The sequence below is a fragment of the Zingiber officinale genome, chromosome 10A (assembly GCF_018446385.1).
Source record: "Zingiber officinale cultivar Zhangliang chromosome 10A, Zo_v1.1, whole genome shotgun sequence".
In the NCBI taxonomy this organism is placed as follows: Eukaryota; Viridiplantae; Streptophyta; class Magnoliopsida; order Zingiberales; family Zingiberaceae; genus Zingiber; species Zingiber officinale.
Window position 1 is genome coordinate 91,151,321 of NC_056004.1, and position 5,232 is coordinate 91,156,552.

Here is a 5,232-nt window from a genome sequence, read left to right on the forward strand (position 1 = left end):
CTAAAACTACCGATAGTATGATATGAAAAATCACCTGAGACTGTAATCCTTGATCTCTATTAAGGTCGAACATGATCAATAGTTGACCCAATACATGTAATATATGTTATAACAATTAGACAGGTACTAACAAAGAGTAATAACACATGTCATAACTATCATAGTCAACAATGCATATACTAACAGAAATGTATGATAACAATATACCAACATACCTCCTATAGCTTGGAAATGTCCTGCTGTTGCGAGGTCCCAAAACCCGAAAAAGTCATATCGAGAAAACCAAAACATGAAATCAAAACACGAAAACCAGCCGTCGTAAACCTGTGGCTCTGATACAAAATAAATTGTCATGCCCAGAGGAGTCCCAGCAGAGGAAAAATCCGGCAACATACACGTGACAATCTAAATCATTTCTACATCCACAGATATACATCAGCCACACACGGCTGGAATATATACACAACCACGCAGTTTATATTCAGCCCACTCGGCTCTAACAACAAAACTACAATCACGCAGTTATATATATATATCTAATAACCCACTCGGTTGTACTAAAAAGAAGCACACAGTGGAAATACAACAGAAAATCATTACAAACCAAAAGAATGACCGCTAGCCAGCTAGACTTACACAACACAACAAACAATACAAAACACCACATCACAACACTCCGGAACCAAAAATCAAAATTTTACATTGCTAAGTAAACCAAAAACATAGACCAAATAAAGTACAAATGAAAACCAGAAATAAGTCTTCGGATGTGATGTGGGAACCGGCAGACAAGATACTCCAAGCAACTCCAAAATCTACCTGCTACCTGAAATAGAAATAGCTCAACGACGTGAATTCAAAGAACTCAGTGGATATTAAGCTGACATGCCTAGTAAGATATAACTATCAATACTAATCATGGAGTACAATCTTCTGATCAATAAAAAGAAATGCAAACTGAAAATATAACAGAAGAAGAACTGTACTCACTAGGACCTCCTATCCAGATGTAAGAGGCGTTAGACTAGATATATAATGTCTCCTGTATACATGTCAATCATATGCAACACCAAAATGCAACAAATAAAGTGCAGCAATGACAAACAATAAATGCAATCAATGTAAAATGGTGCAAAATGACATGTGTCACCCCTGACGCCAGTCAGCCATCTCACACGCGATGGTGAGACCGAGTGGGTAGGGCTATGAGCCATCACTGCTCCTGAGTGACCGAGTGGACAGGATGTTGTCGGAGTACACCTATCCTCCTACCCCAAACAGAGTGGGGGAGTGCAATGCTCTCATCTCCCAGAGACAGTCTAGAGGAGGGATCCCTGCCGGCTATCACACTGCATCACCACTACCCATGAGCGGACCAGCGGAGCCTAACAGAGCAAAACTGCCACACACCTTGCCTGATATACCACTAATCTATGAGTGGTTGTGTGTGTAGATCATGTAGTTGGCGATGTGCTCAACAATAATGGAGCTAACAATCGCACAACATGCAATCATGCAAGATGATGCATGACACTAAGCATGTAAATCCTAACCATAATCACCTCCACATAATATGTACCAACAGGAAAATAAATCATACTATGACCTTGGTATCACAGATCTAAGTACACATGTCAGATCATAAAATCCAAAAAATTAGTCATATACTCAGTGAAGCCTAGTATGTCACTTCATCTAGAAACTAAGGTGCACATGACAATAATCAAGAGATATAAACATGGATACATAACAGGCAATGAACAGAACATACTATAGGAGTCAAATAATGGCATACCAAGGCAAATCTAAGCATGATCATTGCTTCTAGCTATAATTTACTAAGCATATCAAAGTGACAATATCATAAAAGATAAGTCAAGAGATACCCACCTTTATATAGATCATCCTAACTATCTCTATGTTGAGACGCTCGTCTCAACTCAAAGTCCTGTAACAACAAGCATAAAATCAATCCACTCTCATGAGTATCCAATGACTAAATCAAATTCCTAATTCAATTAGGAAACCCTCATTATTAATCAACCTTACGTAATTAACCCATCTCAAATATTCTAACCCATAATCAAGCCAATCCATAATACCCTATTCACATTCCCATATAGAAATGAAACAACTTCAAAACTCACCCAAACTGGATGCTCCGTTGTAGAATTCACAGTCGAAGAAGCTTGCTACTGAAATTCATGATATAAGCTACTGTGAAGCTGCTGCCGGAAGAAGGGTTGGAGCTACAATGGCTGATCCAACAACTACAAGCATTTCAAACCAATTCACATAATCTTAATCAATTCAAAACCACTACAAACCTCAATCTACAGCAACTATAATCAAAATAGTACCCCAAATTCCAAACTCCTCCATTCGTTACCTTCATTGTTTCTGCCGAAGGTTCACTGCTCCTTCCCTATCTCTGCCTGAGGAGCACCCATTGCTCACCGGAAGGAAAGCATTGACAGTGGCAATGGCGTGGAGAAGAGGAACTAACGGTGGACCTCATGGCAGCACACAACAACGGTGGTTCGCAGTTGATCTAGGGTTAGCTGCGTCGGTAGAGACTGAGAGGAGGCGGCGATAATCCAGATCTAGGGCACAAGTGAAAATTGGAAGGGGGAGATCGTGGTAGGCTTTCCCTCGGTTAGCTGCGGAGCTGGGCTACACCGACGACAGCAGTGGGTGGCGGGGCGTCGGGCGGTGCCGTCGGGTGATGAAGAGGAGTTGGGAGAGAAGGGAACGACGCAAAGGGAGGGCTCTTGAGCGCCGGCACCAGGGAGGCGACCGTCGGCGTCGGCAGCAATGCGGAGAGGTGAAGGGAGAAGGGAATCTGCGAAGTGGGTTCGGGAGGGAGAAGATGTTGCGCGCGGCGTGAGGGAGAGGAGGGGAAGACGAGGAGAAGAAGCTTTCGGCGAGAGAAGGAATGCACGGGAAAAGGATTAAAGAAAAAGGAAAAATAAATATTTAAGGAAATTAAACATTTCCTCCTTTAAATCAAGTGGCAAAAAAGGCGATTCACTCGCCCCCAGCGCCCCCGCCAATTCGTCCCTAGGCCAACACGGAGGAGGGAAATCACGGATGACTACTAGCCATTAGTGCAAATGGCTAAGACATAGGGGAGGTTATGCTCGGTCACGCCGAGTTTCGACCCCAAGACCTCATGTGGCAATACCCCATATCTTAACCATCGCACCGCCCCGAGGGGACTCAAAACTGTATGGGTAAACTTTTTATAGTGACTCACACCACCGCCGAAACGACCCCTTATCAGAAACCCCCGAAGGGATTTTTGGGTGAACGGTACCACTTAATTGATAAGAGCCTGCGCAGGAGGGTGCTCAAACCTGGCACCTCAGTCAAAGGGTACAACGTCATAACTAGAGCACCCCTGGTTTGGTTGTAAAAAACTGTATGGGTAAACTTTTTATAGTGACGGACACCACCGCCGAAACGGCCCCTTATCAGAAACCCCCGAAGGGATTTTTGGGTGAACGGTACCACTTAATTGATAAGAGCTTGTGCAGGAGGGTGCTCGAACCTGGCACCTCAGTCAAAGGGTACAACGTCATACCCAGAGCACCCCTGGTTCCGTTGTTAAACTGTATGGGTAAACTTTTTATAGTAACCGACACCACCGCCGAAACGGCCCCTTATCAGAAACCCCCGAAGGGATTTTTGGGTGAACGGTACCACTTAATTGATAAGAGCCTGCGCAGGAGCCTCCTTTAAATCAAGTAGCTTAAACTCATGGTTCAATAATTGATCCTCTTAAATTCACTCATACGAATTTCGAAAAATTCTCAGAAAATTTCTAAAAATTTCCTTATGGCTATTCATTCATTTAACCTAATTACTTTATTATTAATTAATTATGGTATTTTACAAAATGCATGACTAATCTAATGATGTATAGGTGATTTATTACAACTTAGAAGTTTATCCAAAGAATATCTATTTATTTAACCGAAAGTTAAACACAAATCCAACAAAAGTTAAATCAAATCTTGAAATTTAACTTAACATATCTCATAAAATCATATGATTTCTTGATAAAAAAACATAGATTGGGTGAGATGATTAAAGATTAAATAAAACTAAAATAAATTAAATTGAATTGAATTAATTAAATTAAATTAAATTAATATAAATTAAAATAAATAAATTAAAATTAATTAAATTAATTAAAATTAATTAAATTAATTAAAATTAATTAATTAAAATAACTTAAAATAAATTAAATTTAAATTAAAATTAAAATAACTTTAACTTAAAATTTAACTCGAACTTAAAATTAAACATAAATTTTTCCAACTAAAGCTTGTACTAAAATATTAATTAAATCTAACTTAAAATAAGATCTAAAGGACTAATTCCACTTACATTAATTAAATAAAGATAAACTTAAAGTTTACTTAAATTAATTAAATTAACTAAATTAAAACTTAGATCTTAATTAACTAAATCAGTTGAAATTTTATTAACTTAAATTTTAAACTTAATAATTGATTAAAAATTAATTAATAATTGATTAATTAAAAATGATTTGTAACTAAAGTAATCAAACTTAATTAAAATTCAGAAATAATACTAATGAATATAAAAGAATTATTTTAACTTAGTAATTAATTCCTTTAAAATTTATCACATTTGTAAACTCAGTAAAATAATTATAAGTACGGTTTTTTTAACTAAACCCATAGGTTAAGGGGGAGGATACTTATTCAAGTGATTTGTAAATTCTAGTAAAATTATTTACTTATATTTTCTAAAAATAAATTATTTCTCTAGTGTTGCCAAATTATTTTGTGCTTAGTCTAGATAAACCCATAAAAAGTATGATTTTATAGATCTAGGAAATGAGCATCTCACAAATACACTAGGTCTACTTTAATTGTGTACTAAAAAACACAGAATGAAATGAGATGCATAGGCCTCTTGTCTAGACTTCATATGCTTATATCAGTACATTAATATAAGTCTGGGCGATAAATATAATAATAAATTGATCAAGTTAAGTAGTCCTTTTTCAGTAATTTCTAACTAGATGTTAGTACTTAACTTGATTAACCAAGTGAACACCACTATCCTCTAGTAGATAGTTAATAAATAATAATTAGACATGTGCTAAGAATATTGGTAGTTGAATAATTATTTTTAAATAAAAATATTAGGTTTAGGGAGGATATTTGAAAACTTCTTTTAAAAGTGTAATATTTTTAA

The 5,232-nt window shown here is 36.9% G+C and overlaps 1 long non-coding RNA gene across 2 annotated transcripts; it reads right to left on the reverse strand.

Annotated features, from left to right (window-relative positions):
* Positions 1 to 520: 520 nt before the first annotated feature.
* On the reverse strand, positions 521 to 2,942 carry LOC122027569. 2 transcript variants are annotated; one of them, XR_006124456.1, is made up of 4 exons: positions 2,390 to 2,942; positions 2,148 to 2,270; positions 1,891 to 1,948; positions 521 to 826 (listed from the first exon to the last, which is right to left on the reverse strand). It is a non-coding gene; the product is annotated as an uncharacterized LOC122027569 (long non-coding RNA). The 2 variants fall into 2 exon arrangements; XR_006124457.1 differs by lacking the exon at positions 1,891 to 1,948.
* Positions 2,943 to 5,232: the final 2,290 nt, after the last annotated feature.